A 17,997-nucleotide genomic window follows, 5' to 3' on the forward strand; every position below is an offset into this window, starting at 1 on the left:
TAAGATAGATTACCCTTTATGGTGCTACGGCTTAAGTTTTGTTAAGGTTTTACATATTATGCTTATTCGGTTTAGAATGCTTTAAGCTTGAATTCTTGTGATGGATATGGAGTCTAGATTGCCTTTGGCGTCCCGGGGTCTTATATCCTACATCACTGGACACTGTTACCATACTGAGAACCTCCGGTTCTCATACCATATTTCTGTTGTTGTTTTCAGATACAGGTCGCAACCCACCACGATGATTTGTTTTATTGGTGACAGGAGCAGAGGATCTGGATACCTCTTGGAGTCTTTTTGATTTATTATGTATATGTCTCTCACTTTTGTATTTTGTTTGGCCTAGAGGCTTGTATTTGAGAGAACAAAATTGGTATAAGCTGTTTTACTATCTAGTCTCATGTATTATATGTATATGGCTAGCCGACTTAAACTCCGCGAGTTGTGACTAGTTTCCTATGATATTATATACTTATCTTTTGATATATCCTATCTATATGTTATGCTTTAAGATAGTAGCTTCGTTAGTACGTTTTGCGCTTTGAAAATCCTATTTTTGAGCTATATCCTTCATCAGGCTTCTAGATTATCCTATTCTTTCTATATATATATATTATGTATGAGCTTAGAACTATCGTAATCTCTAATTAACCTTTGCTTTACAACGCGAGGTAAAGCTTAAGCTAATTAGGGTGTTACAATTTGCATGCTTCTTTTCCACTCCTATCAAACCATTCTTACCTATTACACCTGAAATCACTCACCAAAAATATCACGGCATCGAATGGAATGAAAGTTGAATAAAATTGATTAAATTAGGCATAAAAAAGTATGTTTTCACATTTTGATGAAATCTACTCAATTCAATCCAAAATTTATCATCAAATGTGGATTCATCAATGCCACACATAGAAAGAGCTTCTCCTGTAAAATCTGACACATCATGAAATGTTAATTGCGTGGCTAATGGGCTGGGACAAAAGTTGAGCTGCGACGATATGCCACCAGCCATGGTAGATACAACCGACCTATGGGATGGCGTGCGGGCTCCACATCTACTTCATATCCCTGAGGGAAATGCTCTGCATGTGAAACTGACGCTGATGTGTTAGGAGTGTTGATAGGAGAGCCTTCTAACGGTGGCGATGGAGTTTCTTGTGTGAGTGGGCTTCCATGTGGAGTATGGTCGGATATTTCTATGACTTCATCAACAATGACCATAGGTTTGATGTCAACTGGCAGCTTCAAAGGTGGGAAACAGGGATCCTTTGTACACATATTATGGTCCTTTGCTTCAATGATCAGGAATTTGTCTCCCCCAACAAAACAGACGTTAAGCCATCCACCGTCTTTAAAGCCATAAAGGGTTGAGGGATTTTTGTATCCGGTAACAATTATAGCAGTATGATGTCCCTTTTCTATGACGACATCAACTTCGTTGCCGGCAAAATCATAAAATGTCATGTAGTTAGGTAACACATCTTTGAATCTTCTAAAAAAATGGATGGTACTTCAGCGATGCCCTGAAAAGAAATAAGTGGATTCAAGAAGTTCAGTTTTGGCAACAGGGTTCGTAATAGTTAATTTTTAATGAGTAAGAACAATAATAATCAACACTATCAAGTAGATGCATACCATATCTGGATTAATTTATGTGTAGAAATATCTTCCCTGATGATGAAAATCGTTAGACGCCATGGCTAATACGCGATGAAACCACTGATATTAAGCAATTGATGCAAGTGTGAATGAAATTGTTGGGGTTATTTCCAACGTTAGGATGAACACGAAATCACGAAATATATAGGAAGGCAGAAATAGATGATTCCAGATGAAGGATTTAAGACATAAGGACCATGGGAGTTTGGCTTCTGTTTGTTTATGAATTTGTAATGATAAAAACTCTGTAGTGAGAATGTTGTCAGTGAATGGTTTCGAGGAAAATTTTGAATTCACCAATCCAGCTAGATGACAAAAGTGAGTTACAAAAGTATATAAAGATATTCAGATATAGTAGCATATATTGGCATGTACCTAGTATACGCTAAAGTTGAAAAGTTGCATATATATGTTATTAGAGAGTAGATATTAAATAATCACTACCAAACAATAAAAATATGTAAAAAGGAACTTATTTTCGGGCTTATACAACAGGTTATATAAGTTAATCTGCATATAAGAATTATTATTATTATTATTATTATTATTATTATTATTATTATTATTATTATTATTATTGATACTTAGTAGTACAGTAACAGGATTAGCATATAATTTGATTAAAAAATTAAAAATTAAAATGAAATTTAGATTCAATAGGTACTTTGCATAGGTTAGAAAGAAAAAAGAATGATTAATAACAAAGTAACATATATCATCATATCCAATCTGTTATACATATTCTGTACATGAGGTTTAGGAAGACTCCCACATGTGTTTAGCATAGTGTGGATTGCCTGAGCTGCTTGCCACATCGGAAATGCACTAACGAATCGGCCTTGGTTTTATGTATAGTTATAAGATAAGATACACATACAGAAAAATTTTCTAAAAAACAAATAAAAAAGATTTTAATTACCAAAATCCATTTTTTTTGTTTTGTGTTGCAAGTGCTACATAAATCAAGTAGTGGATCAAGTTTGATCTAGTGTTAGTATAAGCATAAGCAGTCCATCCCTCAGGCTCACGAGGATGAACTACTCTGATACCATAATGTAACACTCAAATATTCAAATCCTTATACTCGAGTCATAAGTCAATGATAATAGGGTGGTACGACTCTTAAGGTGGATTACAATACATAAGTATAGATATAATTGAAAGGAAGTATTAATCGAGAAAGCCTGAAAAAGAGTGAAAATAAAATCACAAAGCGTAATACTCACGTATCGACAAGAAGATGAAGCGTGATTCGAAAATGATATAAAGATAAAACCGTAGAGAAGAATAAGATAAAGACAGAATATAGATATATAACATAAGTAAATAGCCACTAGTCAACCGCAAAGTTTAGACTAGCTAGGGTACAGAATAAAAGCAATTTGACAACATTAGGTCCTATCTCTCCCAAAATATATATAAGGCCTCTATAGACAAGTTCCAAAAGAGATTAATACATAATATAAGTTCATCAAAATAAATACGGAGAGATTCTAAATAGAAAGTAAACAAAGTCCAAAGATCTTCGCCATCTCTCAGATGAAGCACAGCTCACTGCTAAGCACCAGGACCTGCATCTGAAAAACAAGAGATATATACGGAATGAGAACCTCCGACCCATGGGTTTCTAGTACGGTAAAAGTGCCAAATAAATACAATGCACTATAATAAGAATTCACTAAGCATCTTAACTTCACACTTCATTATATCCATCTTATTATTCTCTCTACGCCATAACTTGGCAACTATCTTAAGGAATTTCTAAGTCTAAGTCAACAATTCTCGCCTTTCTTCAACTCTCCAATCAAACAGCATCATAACCAGAACAAACACCAGCCCTCAGCATCAAATAACACCAATAGTTGTATAAACATAAGCAATGCAATCAAGTAATACACAAGTAGATTAAAGTAAAACAAGGAGCATATAAGCATGTAATATGTATAATTAGGCAAACCAGATAATTAAACGAATCCAAACAAATCAAAATATATGCAAATGATGTATGCCTGCCCTATGGCCAATGATACCATCTGTTGGTTATACAGCCAAACCCGACACATCCAGTAGCTAACCCCGACATTGTCCTCTCTGCTGTTTACTCGCTATATTGCATAGCCTCGCAAGGTGAGTGCCCTGTACACCTCACAGATACCGGGAACCTCGGGGTTGAATGTCCTGAACACCTCGTAGGCAGGATAGCCTGTATTTCTCACAGGGTTAGTACCCTGTCATATCATCGTATAACCATTCACAATTTCACCATCACTTTTATTATCTCGCAGGCAGAACAGCCTGTATCTCTCGCAGGGTGAATGCCCTGTACACCTTGCAGGCATAAAACTTGTGTCTCTTTTTATAACCACAATAACTAAGGGGGAATCCTTAACCCTAACTCGTCCATCAACCTCAAATTATTGTCAGTCATCATCATTTTCTCATCTCAATCCATTCTCACTCTCAAGTCTCAACATTCCAGGGATATAGTGCCTGTCACACTTTCTTTCAATAACCAATAAGTTCATCATTCCTCTATAAGTTCTCAACTCATAAATTCTCATTCTTAGCTTCACTATCCTCTATCTCACCGGCTCTAGACTCATATCGAAGTTTATAAAGTTTAGGAGGCCAAAAAATGAATAAAATACATAAAAAACACACTTTTCCAAAATCTGAGGGTTTTACGTACGCTAGTGTGGAATTTATAACCCACAAACTAACCGGCAAGTGCACCGGGTCGTACCAAGTATTACCTCAAGTGAATGAGGGTCGATCCCACGAGGATTGAAGGACTAAGCAACAATGATTGTGTGATCCACTTAGTTAGACAAATAGAAAATGGTGTTTTGAGAGTTCAATTGCATCACACAGTAAATTCAGAAAATCAGAAAGTAAGCAGTAAATGGGTTGTGAAATATATGAGTAAAACAGTTAAGGTTTCAAAGATATTTATTTTCCGAATTAAATTTTTTTTACCAACTATTTTAATCATGCAATATTCAATTCATGGCAAATTATATGTGACTAAACCCTAATTCCTTAGACCTTTTTAGTCTCCTCTAACCTTCATCAACCGCCAATTCCTTGGTCACTTAATTCTAATTAGAGGGTTAAGTTCAATTCTTGTTTATGTGCCACAGAAACCCTAATTATCCAAATATAAAAGGATTATATGTCACGTATCTCGTTAATTCCAGATAATTAGAAATTTAGGAAAAATTGTTTTCAAGCTGTTGTTCAAGCAAAGAGCTTTTCCAAGTTTTATAAGAACGTAATTAGAACAAAGGTCATACTACTGTTCCACCCAAATTCATAAGATAAAGAACGAAAACAATTCTTGAAATTGAAAACAATTCTTGAAATTGAAATCAATATATGAATTAAAATAGAATAGTAATAGTATTAATCCATGGAATAAACAGAGCTCCTAACCTTAACAGTGTAAATTTAGTTGCTCATGGTTCAGAGAGAAAACTAGGGTTCTGTAAAACTGTAAAGTGCGGAATGAGGTAAGAGAGAAGAGAAGAGCCCGAAGGGCTGGTTCTTTTCTCTTTTATATCTAATCCTAATTAATGTAAAATATATTTTCTAAAACTAAACAATATCTTTTCCTATTTATAAATAAATTAAGTTTTAAACAAAAATTAATAAAGATCTTCGTATGCTGCTTGATCGAGTGTGGGGACCATTGCCTTTCATATAGCTGGCGCCTAACTTGATGAGCATGGCGTTGGACTTGAGCTTGGCCGAAGAGAATTGGATGTTGATGGTTGTCCTGGCGCCTAACTTGAGAAACTCCAAGTTAGGCGCCACCTTGGCAGTGGGCACTTGAAGGCTTTTCTCTTGTCTTCGTGCCTAACTTGGAGAATCCCAAGTTAGGTGTCACCAATGCAGCGCACAACTCAAAGTGATCCTTCTTCTGGCGCCTAACTTGAGAAACATGAAGTTAGGCACCAATATGGCCAAATTCCTGGAGAAGAAGTGTATAAAATTATACATCGTTGGAAAGATCTGAAAGTTAGCTTTCCAATGCCACTGAAATCATGTCAATTGGATTTCTGTAGCTCGAGTTATTCCTATTGGAGGCAAGGAGGTAAGAGTTGACAGCATCATTCACTTCTTTCTCTTTTTCTACAAAAACTCCATCAAATCCAACCGAATGCTATCTGAAATAAACAGAATTACACACAACTCAAAGTAGCATCCATAGTGGCTAATAGATACCTAAATCTTGATTAAACTTAATAATTCAAATACAAATTCACTAGAAAAAGATAGAAAATATGCTCACGCATCATACGCATGCAGGTGGCTCGCATACGCATATAACGAAAACTGCAGCTCTCGCATACGCGAGCTTTGGCTGCGTACGCGAGTGGTGAAAACAACAATGTTTACTCACATTGTGTACCACGTTCGCGTACGCGAGTCTTCAATTTCGACACTCCCGTGTACGCATCCCTCCTTTCGCGTACGCGAGGCCACTAGACAGAGCCCAGTGCCCACGTCGCGTGGCACCTGCACGTACACGAGTCTTGCAGAAAAGGTAAAAAGCTGTTAACTATAAGAATCAGTTTTGGAACCCAATTTTCAAACTTTCATATCTTTTGGTACAAAATTTATTTTTCAACCATTTTTGGACCATTGGAAAGATCGATGAATAAATTTTCAAAATCTAATTTTGTAAAATTTCCAACTTTGAGGACCGAGTTACGGCCCCTCAAAGTTGACCAAAATTTTGTTTTTAACCAAAAGTGGCATTTACCAATCTTTCCAAATGTCCACAAGTCAAAATAGTTTTCACTTATCAAATTGACCACAAACCAACCACATTCACATATTTACACTCAATCAAATCCAAACCAAGTTCATCCACACAATTCAACCCAAATCTATTAATTCCACACCTCAATGCCTCAATTCTCATTATTCAATAATCATTCCAATTATTCACACATTCAATATCCAAAATCCATTCAACCTCATATATCATCACACCATACAAACACCACTTACCTTCCTTACCTCTTTCTGACCTCCGGCCCAAGATTCATGGCCTATGGCCCAATTCATCAATTCAATATATATATATATATATATATATATATATATATATATATATATATATATATATATATATATATATATATATATATATATATATATATATATATATATATATATATATATATAATTCAGTATATACTATCATCATTCAATTATGCAAACTCACACAATACTTATCCAAATCATTATTTTCTACAACATGTCATCTATACATATCAATTCCAACCAAACACACAATTCAAACTTAATCTTAGGGACATTTAACTTAGGAAATCTCATCACACCACACATTACTTAAATAAAATTTAAACCGTACCTTGTTAATGGTGGTTCACACCCACACTTGAGCTTCGTTCACAAAGATACCAACAATTGAATCTCCATTTCCAAGCTCATCCAAGAGTTCCACAAGCCAATTCAAGTTTCCAAGAGCACCAAAAATTCACCCAACAACTCTAACACAACCAATATCATACATATTTTAACCTAGGATTCATAAATTTGATAAATCACAAAGTTTTTGAGGTTCCTTACCTTAACCCATGAAAATTTGGGATGAAACTCACCAATATCTCATACTAGAGCACCCCTAAATAACCAAAACCACAATATCTCAACATACACTTAACTAAAAATATGAATTGAAGGGGAAAATAAAACTGGGTAGAGAGCTTAGAGATACTTACCATAATACCTAGATAGAATTGAAGAGGATGAGGAGAGAGACGTGTGGCCACAAACGGCTCATCAATCGGAGCACCGGAGAGAAAGTTATGGTGGTTTGAAGTTTCAAAGAGGATAGGGTTTCTCTCAATCCCTCTCTTCTCTTGCAGCTGCACACTCTCATTAATGAGGGTTGTGTTGTGCTGAAAAGGCTTAAATAAAGCTATATATATGTTGGGTTTAGACTTAACTTGGGCCCTGTTCAATTGTTTTAGCCCGTTGGCCCAAATTTGGGCCAAAACCATTAAGATTAGCGTTTTAATCCACGCTTTAATTATTTTTTACTTTCCCAAAATAAAATTTAACTTTTTACCCTCGATACTCACAAATAATTTTCTCAATCTCAGAACTGGACAGTCGTAAGCTGGTATAGCCGGCTAAAATGCCACTTCACGTTTTTACGCCGAACACTATATTTTCCAACTCGGAAAAGTTCTCCGAATCCAAATATCATATTTAAATTTCCAAATTATGATATTAAAATTTTCACCCCTGACGGCCCATATTTAATTAATTATTTATTTATTTAATTTTCGTTAAATCGAGGTTTTACATCCTATCCACCTTATTTAAAATTTGTCCTCAAAATTTGCTTTCCTATCTTCATATATGTTCCTTCAAGTTCAACCATCCTCGTATCATCTCATTCTTTATAAAACATCCCTGCCCTTCAAGGGTTCCATCTAAATCAAATCAATCTCAAATCCTTCTCAATTATCTTAAACACAAAATAATTTCTCAATACTTTAGTCTAAGTCAATCCATTATAACCTAAACCACACACTCACACCTTTCATTCTTCGATCCTTCGTCAATCCTCGAAATAATTTCATATCCCACGACTCCTTTCCCATGTCACTACAACTCTAAAGCCACCAAAATCACAGCACTTCCGTAGCGCAACTCTGATTATTAACCACCTAGAATCCAATCATTCATTCACGTCATATTCTCTTATTGGATCACAAAACCTAGGCTCACTTTTAAGCTTTCTCAACCGGACCTAAATAATGCTTACGCTCACCCAAAGACTCAATCACAATCTCTTAAAAATTTTTAACCTCAACACTCACATTATCTAATCATTCAAACTTATAACATCAATTTTCTAACAATAGTCATTATCCTATTTTTACACAATTGCTCAAATCCAAAATATACCAATGGCATTTACAAGTCTTCTCTCTTTTCAATCATCAAGATCCAATCAATTCAAGCCTAATTAAACTAATCATTTTCAACTATTCACCTCCAAGTATTTCACTCAATAATCCAAAACTAACACACTAATCTCATATATCCCACAGTCAAGATTTCTATTTCGAGTACCTCGCTCGTGTCCATGAGACGCCATTCGGGTCCTGTCCACACTAAATAAGAGATACCAAGGTGATCAATTTCAATATCCCAAGTTAAGTGCTTCAAATTTCCAAAGGTATGCTCATGAACTTAATACTAGATGTATCAGTTAAATACCCTAACTAGCACAGGCACAGACTCAGAGTATGCATTGAAGCATAAGCAGTCCATCCCTCAAGCTCACGAGGACGAACTACTCTGATACCATAATGTAACACCCTAAAATTCAAATCCTTATGCTCGAGTCATAAGTCAATGATAATAGGGTGGTACGACTCTTAAGGTGGATTATAATACATAAGTATACATATAATTGAAAGGAAGTATTAATCGACAAAGCCTGAAAAGAGTGAAAATAAAATCGCTTAAGCAAAATACTCACGTATCGACAAGAAGATGAAGCGTGATTCGAAAACGATATAAAGATAAAATCGTAGAGAAGAATAAGATAAAGACAGAATATAGATATAACATATTAACATATTCACAATAGCCAAAAATAAGCAAGCAACATATGCACAATCAACCAAAAATAAGCTATTCACAATATTCACAATATGCACAATAGCCAATGACAACACCATTGCAACTCCCCGGCAACGGCGCCAAAAATTTTATGTGAAGGAATTTATTGTTGATCTAGATCTTCACAAAATAGAATCTCTTCGGTGCAAGTATAGTCTAAATCAACAATTAATTCCCAATCCAATTTTAATTCAAAGATGTCACAATCCAAAGCAAATATTAATCGAGAGTATTTAAACTCCCGTCTTCCCTAGGAGTTACAATTGAGGTGCTCAATCGTTGGCTATGGGGGATTTTGGGGGTTTTTTTATTATAAGAGGCAAGAAATTAAAATAACAATTAATTAAATGGAAAGCAAGTAAAAGCAATGAAAATGGAAACTAAATGGCAAAAAGGGGCTCTTGGTAGGAATTGGGGAATTAGGGATTCCTATCCTAGTTATGGACTACAAACATGGCAATTGTGTGGAATTAATCCCAATTAGTCAATCCTAACATCGAGGATTAGTCAAAAGGGCATAATTGATCCCAATCCACAAGTCCTAGCCAACTCTATTAATGGGAGGCTTAGAGTTAGTGAAAACCAAATCAACTAACAATTCTCACACAATGTAGAATGGACATCCACCACTCAAGTTCACCCAATCACCCGATTTCCCAACCAAGAGTGTGAAAAACTATGCAAAAATCCAACCAAGCATTTTATCAAAAACTTGGAAGGCATAAAAAGAAAGCATGATAAAATAACAAAAAATAATAAATTCTACAACTACCAAGCAAGAAAAGTAAGAATAGCAACTCAACTCAACAATAAAATAGCATGAAACATAAATTGCATTAAATGGAAATCAAAATAACAACAGTGTTCATCAACATACAAAATAACAAAAATGAGAAATTAACAAGATAAACTAAGGAAATTAAGACAATAAAACAAAGAAAGATAGAAGAAACTAGATGAAAACAAAAATTAAAAATAGAAATTACAAAGAAATTAAACTAAGAAACCCTAATTTCTAGAGAGAAGGGGGAGCTTCTCTCTCTAGAAAATGACCTACATGATGCTAAACTAACCCTAATTTCTCCCCCTTCACATGGAATGAGGGCCCCTTTGATATAGCAAGAATTAGCTTCAGAAAGTCCCAAAACTGGGCTCTGGAGGCCCAGAAATCGCCCCCAGCAATTTGCATTAATTGAGTCACGTGATGGGACTTGTGCGTACGCACAGAAGTTGTGCATGGGAACACTTGCTGATTTCCATTCCGTGCATGGGCACAGGTGCTGATTTTGACCCTTGTGGGTAGGCATGGACTTGTGCGTGGGCACAGGTGTTGATTTGCTTTTCTCCTTTGATTTCTTCATGTTTTCTCCCAATTTCATGCTTTTTTTCCACTCTTATCAAGCCATTCTAACCTATTACACCTGAAATCACTCATCAAAACTATCAAGGCATCGAATGGAATGAAAGTGGGATAAAATTGATTAAATTAAGCACAAAATAGCATGTTTTCACAATTAAGCTCAATTTAGGGAGAGAACACAAAAGTATGCTATTTGGATGAATAAATGTGGGCTTATATGATGAAATCCACTCAAATCAAACCAAAATATACCGTCAAATATGGATTCATCAATTCCCCCACACTTAAACAATAGCATGTCCTCATGCTAATCACAATCAAAGGAGAAGGATAAAGAGGGCAAGCAATTTATTAAATGCAACTACTTATATGCATGCAACTATACTAAATACTATCTATCTATATCCATACTATGGTTCCCTATGGAGTTTGGCAAAAACAAACAATAGAAATCCAATCAATCCAAAACAAACCTTAGGGCCAAGGCAAAGAAAATATAGCAATATGATCAATGTCCAAAGATTTGATTTTTAATTTTCAAAGACTAACAAGCAACTTGCAATAAGATACAATATGAGAGATGAAATCATATAATTGAGCGATTGAATCCCTCACCGGATGTGTTTACACTCTAATCACTCAGTGTTTAGGGCTTAATCACTCAATCCTCCTTTAATCATATTTTTCAAAGATTTGCAAGTCATCTAACAATCAACAAATACTTGATGAATGAATGCAAATATCATGAGGTCTTTGAAGGGTTATAATGGGGCTAGGGTAAGGGTAGGATTAATATGGTTAAGTGGGCTAATAGATTGGATATCTGATTAGCTCAAGTATCCCACCTAATCCTATGTTAACCCATTTACACTCAAGAACACAACCTAACTTCCCATTCTTTTCCCTTTTCTCACCTTCACTCATGCATCTTCTTTCTAATTCACACACATATGCATCCTTTATTTACATTCTTATTATCATTTCTTTTTCTTTTCTTTTTTCTTTTTCTCTCTTTTTTTTAAACATAATATGTACACAAATTTTTTTTTTCTTTTAGCATTAAAAAGAGATGCATATATTTTAAGTAAAGAATACATGAGTGTTTACCCATTTTTTCAAAATTTCCTAATGAAGACCCAAAGTAAATTAACTACCAATGTTTCCTACAAATTTCCCCACACTTGAATAACACACACTCCTCAAACCCAAGCTAATCAAAAATACAATCCATGGATAATAATGGTTTTTCACTTAGGGCAAAAGATGTGCTTAAAATTATAACAAAGGGGAATTAAAGGCTCAAAAGTGGTTTATAAAGATAGATGTAAGGGTTGAATAAATGGGTTAGTCAGTTCAATTTCAAAAATGGCCTCAATCATACTAAATACATTCAAAACATCAAATATAGGACATAAAGATTCAAGCAAATCTAAGATCATAATCATAAAAGAGTATAACACACAAGAACAAAGTTTGTGGTTGGGAATGTGCAACCACCCCATTAAAGCTCAAATCTCACTAGGTGTTTTTGTTCAAGCTCTTTTCTATGTTCCACAAAAAAATACTTCAAGCAAGTTCAAAAACAAGTTTTCAAATCTAATCAAAGGAATGCCCTAAAAGAGATTTCTTGAAAATTCTTTGTTGTTTTTACCAAACTTATTTCCTATACCATGCAAATGCAAATATTTACTACTATAAAGCTATAAGCAAACTAAGATATATACAGGCAATCAAGCGAAATGCGATATCATGCAATACTAACAAATATTCACAAAAACATAACTATTAAAAGCTAGAGAAAAATAGTGCAAAGTGTTGAGAAAGAGAGATTTACGCCCCAAAATTGCGGATCCCCCCCCCACACTTAAACATTGCACGGTCCTCTGTGCATGCACTCAATCTGGGGGTGAAGAACTAGGAGGCTCCACCTTCATCTGGTGGGCACCGGGGCTCGGGTTACTGTAGAAAACAAGAATTGAGGAAAAAGTCATATAAGGGTGGTATGATAAAACACAAATGTGAGTATTCTAAGTGTGCACGGTTTAGAACACATACACTAGCCGGGTAAAATGGTGACCACAAAAGCAAAAGAAAAAAAAGCATGTGTTCCTCAATCAAGTAGTCTAGAGTGCAAGTAAAGAGTAAGCAAAACTTAAGGCACAAGCAAACCTAGGTACCACAACTAAAAGTGAATTGAATTTAAAGATATTGGATATTGAAATTGTGCAAGTGAAAGCGATAATTTGATATAAAATAGCACAATAAACAATAACCTATCCAATGATAAAAAGCAAACTACTTGTTCATCCCTAACATATTGCAATAGTCACATAATAAAAGTACTTGTTGCAAAAAGTGATAAGCTTGATAAGAATCAAGTGAAGTCACTCAAACAAATGCAAAGCATTAAAAACAAACAAGTATCTTGTTATATGATTGATTTGATATAAAAATCATGATGAACAAGTAATTTCAACTCAATTTCACTAAAGTAAAAGTGCACAATTCATGATGAAATTGCCAAACAAGGGTATAGTTTAATGCATATGGTAGCTACAACATATGAATCAAACTCAAAATGCATTTAGGCAATCAAACAAAGACTTAATGCTCAGTGCACATATTTATCAATCAAACAAGAAGCAACTCAATCAACATTAAGCAAATACTTGCAACTTATTCAATTATCAACAACTAAACCAAAACAAATATAATCACTAGAATGAAAATGAGATGTAATAAAAACTAAGTAAAACAAGTAGAAAAATAAGGTAAAAGGGAGAGAAGAGACGGGTGGAGGGGGTGGAAGTGCGTTAGGGCTTAAGAAAAAGTGCAATAGAAATTTTGCCCAAAACAACACTTGTGCGTACGCACAAGCATGGGTGCGTACGCACACTTGGTGGAACAGGGAAGGCGTGCGCTCGCACAAGTCGTGTGAGCGCTCTAGACAGAAGGGGGTGCAATAAGCTCAACCCCAAAACATGCAAAAACCCATAAATTCATGATCCATACAGAAATTAACCTAGCAAATCTCAAAATTGAACTAATTCTAAGCTAACCAAGATAAACAAAGATGCAATTAAACTAAATTATAAACAAAAAGAGAGGAGTTAGAACAAGGTTACCATGGTGGGGTGTCTCCCACCTAGCAATTCTATTTAGAGTCCTTAAGTTGGAATTTATTGAGAAGCTCTCACCCAAGCTTGTATTCTCCAAAGCAATTGAGATTCCCAAGCTTGTGCACCCAATCTTGTTGTGAATTCCTTTCATTCCATCTAAGTAACAAGCATTTGAAATTCTCAATTCCTATAACATCATAGCAACAAAACTCGCAATGCAATGGGTGAGAATTCATAGGATAAAAAGAAAATAAAAACCAAAGGATATAAGAACAAATAAAATGAACTCCTAAAACTAGCAAAAACAAGCAATCAATCAAAAATAAATTATTCAAATATTCACATATTAACATATTCACAATAGCAAAAAATAAGCAAGCAACATATGCACAATCAACCAAAAATAAGCTATTCACAATATTCACAATATGCACAATAGCCAATAACAACACCATTGCAACTCCCCGGCAACGGTGCCAAAAATTTGATGTGAAGGAATTTATTGTTGATCTAGATTTTCACAAAATAGAATCTCTTCGTTGCAAGTATAGTCTAAATCAATAATTAATTCTCAATCAAATTTTAATTCAAAGATGACACAATCCAAAGCAAATATTAACCGGGAGTATTTAAACTCCCGGGTCGTCTTCCCTAGGAGTTGCAATTGAGGTGCTCAATCATTAATTAAATGGAAAGCAAGTAAAAGCAATGAAAATGGAAATTAAATGGCAAAAAGGGGCTCTTGGTAGGAATTGGGGAATTAGGGATTCCTAACCTAATTATAGACCACAAACATGGCAATTGAGTGGAATTAATCCCAATTAGTCAATCCTAACATCGAGGATTAGTCAAAAGGGCATAATTAATCCCAATCCACAACTCCTAGCCAACTCTATTAATGGGAGGCTTAGAGTTAGTGGAAACCAAATCAACTAACAATCCTCACACAATGTAGAATGGACATCCACCACTCAAGTTCACTCAATTACCCAATTTTCCAACCAAGAGTGTGAAAAACTAGGCAAAAATCCAACCAAGCATTTTATCAAATATTTGGAAAGCATAAAAAGAAAGCATGATAAAATAACAAGAAATAATAAATTCTACAACTACCAAGCAAGGAAAGTAAGAATAGCAACTCAACTCAACAATAAAAGAGCATGAAACATAAATTGCATTAAATGGAAATCAAAATAACAAGAGTGTTCATCAACATACAAAATAACCAAAATGAGAAATTAACAAGATAAACTAAGGAAATTAAGACAATAGAACAAAGAAAGGTAGAAAAAAACTAGCTGAAAACAAGAATTAAAAATAGAAATTACAAAGAAATTAAACTAAGAAATCCAAATTTCTAAAGAGAAGGCAGAGCTTCTCTCTCTAGAAAATGACCTACATGATGCTAAACTAACCATAATCCCCCCTTCACATGGAATGAGAGCCCCTTTGATATAACAAGAATCAGCTTCAGAAAGTCCCAAAACTGGGCTTTGGAGGCCCAAAAATCTCCCCCAGCGATTTGCATTAAGTGAGTCATGTGCTGGGACTTGTGCGTACGCACAGGTGTGTGCATATGCACACATGCTGATTTTCCTCCTATGCATACGCACAGAAATTGTGCATGGGCACACTTGCTGATTTCTATTCTGTACGTGGGCACAGACTTGTGCGTGGGCACAGGTGTGGATTTTGACCCTTGTGCGTAGGCATAGACCTGTGCGTGGGTACAGATGCTGATTTACTTTTCTCCTTTGATTTCTTCATGTTTTCTCCCAATTTCATGCTTTTTTTCCACTCTTATCAAGCCATTCCGACCTATTACACCTGAAATCACTCATCAAAACCATCAAGGCATCGAATGGAACGAAAGTGGGATAAAATTGATTAAATTAAGCACAAAATAGCATGTTTTCACAATTAAGCTCAGTTTAGGAAGAGAACACAAAAGTATGCTATTTGGATGAATAAATGTGGTCTTATATGATGAAATCCTCTCAAATCAAACCAAAATATATCGTCAAATATGGATTTATCACTCTCCCAAAATATACATAAGGCCTCTATAGACAAGTTCCAAAAGAGTTTAATACATAATATAAGTTCTTCAAAATAAATACGGAGAGATTCTAAACAGAAAGTAAATAGAGTCCAAAGATCTTCGCCATCTCTCAGATGAAGCAGAGCTCGCTACTAAGCACCAAGACCTGCATCTGAAAAATAAGAGATATATAAGGAATGAGAACCCCCGATCTATGGGTTCCCAGTACGGTAAAAGATCCAAATAAATACAATGCACTATAATAAGAACTCAATGATGAACGGATAATTTATACCCTTTTTGGCATTGTTTTTACATAGTTTTTAGTATGTTTTAATTATTTTTTATTATATTTTTATTAGTTTTTATTCAAAAATTACATTTCTAGACTTTATTATGAGTTTATGTATTTTTCTGTGATTTCAGGTATTTTCTAGCTGAAATTGAGGGACCTGAGCAAAAATCTGATTTAGAAGCTGAAAAAGGACTGCAGATGCTCTTGGATTCTGACCTCCCTTCACTCGAAGTGGATTTTTTGGAGCTACAGAAGCCCAATTGGCGTGCTCTTAATTACGTTGGAAAGTAGACATCCTGGGCTTTCCACCAATATATAATAGTCCATACTTTTCCCGATATTTGATGGCCTAAACTGGCGTTCAAAGTCAGCCTAAAACATCTTGGCGTAAAACGCCCAAACTGGCACCAAAGCTGGCATTTAACTCCAGGAATAGCCTAAACACGAAAAAGCTTCAACGCTCAGCCCAAACACACACCAAGTGGGCCCCGAAAGTGGATTTCTGCACTATCTGCACTTAGTTACTCATTTTCTGTAAACCCTAGTTACTAGTTTAGTATAAAAACTACTTTTAGAGATTTATTTTACATCTTTGGACGTTTAGTCCTTAGACCGAATCTGATGTTCCTATTTTTATCATATTGTACACGTTAGGAGGCTGGCCTCATGGCCATGCCTAGACTTTTTTCACTTATGTATTTTCTACGGTGGAGTTTCTACACCCCATAGATTAAGGTGTGGAGCTCTGCTGTTCTTCATGAATTAATGCAATTACTACTGTTTTTCTATTCAATTCACGCCTACTTCTTCTCCAAGATATACTCTCGTACTTAATTCAATTAAGTCAGAATAAAGGGGTGACCCGTGATAATCACCCAATCTTCGTTACTCGCTTAGCCAAGGTCGCGTGCCTGACAACCACAAAGCGATCTACATGATGTTCAACATAGTCATTAGACGACAGCTGGAGTATATTCTCTTGGGTTTCTAATCTAAGATTAGAACCTTCGTGGTATAGGCTAGAATCATTGGCAGCCATCCCTGGGATCCGAAAAGTCTAAACCTTGTCTGTGGTATTCCGAGTAGGATCCGGGATCCAGAAAGTCTAAACCTTGTCTGTGGTATTCTGAGTAGGATCTGGGAAGGAATAACTGTAAAGAGCTTCAAACCTGCAAATGTGCGGCACAAGTGACAGTGTGCAAAAGGACAATGGTCCTATTCCAACGCTAGCGGGAACCGACAGATGATTTGTCGTGTGGTGACAGCGCATATGGATTTGTTTTCATCCGAGAGGATCATACAGCTTGCCATGGAAGGAGGTAACGCATGGTTGGAAGAAGGCAGTAGGAAAGCAGAAGTTTAGAAGCAACAAAGCATCTCCAGATGCTTATCTGAAATTCATACCAATGAATTACATAAGTATCTCTATCTTATTTTATATTTTATTTATATTTTAATTATCAAAACCTCATAACCATTTGAATCTGCCTGACTGAGATTTACAAGGATGACCATAGCTTTCTTCAAGCTGACAATCTCCGTGGGATCGACCCTTACTCACGTAAGGTTTATTACTTGGACAACTCAGTGCACTTGCTGGTTAGTTGTGCAGAGTTGTGAAAAAGAATTGAGATTACGATTGTGCGTACCAAGTTGTTGGCGCCATTGAGATCACAATTTCGTGCACCAAGTTTTTGGCGCCGTTGCCGGGGATTGTTCGAGTTTGGACAACTGACGGTTCATCTTATTGCTCAGATTAGGTAATTTTATTTTATGTTTAAACTTTTATTTTTATTTTTTTTTTCGAAAAAATTCAAAAAAAATTATGAAGAACAAAATAAAATATGTT

At 35.4% G+C, this 17,997-nt stretch overlaps 1 pseudogene; it reads right to left on the bottom strand.

Annotated features, from left to right (window-relative positions):
* Positions 1–744: 744 nt before the first annotated feature.
* LOC148549421 (uncharacterized) lies at positions 745–4,262 on the bottom strand (annotated as a pseudogene).
* Between the last annotated feature and the right edge of the window lie 13,735 nt (positions 4,263–17,997).

The sequence above is a fragment of the Arachis ipaensis genome, chromosome B8, assembly GCF_059453495.1.
Source record: "Arachis ipaensis isolate K30076 ecotype BB chromosome B8, ASM5945349v1, whole genome shotgun sequence".
Taxonomy (NCBI): Eukaryota; Viridiplantae; Streptophyta; class Magnoliopsida; order Fabales; family Fabaceae; genus Arachis; species Arachis ipaensis.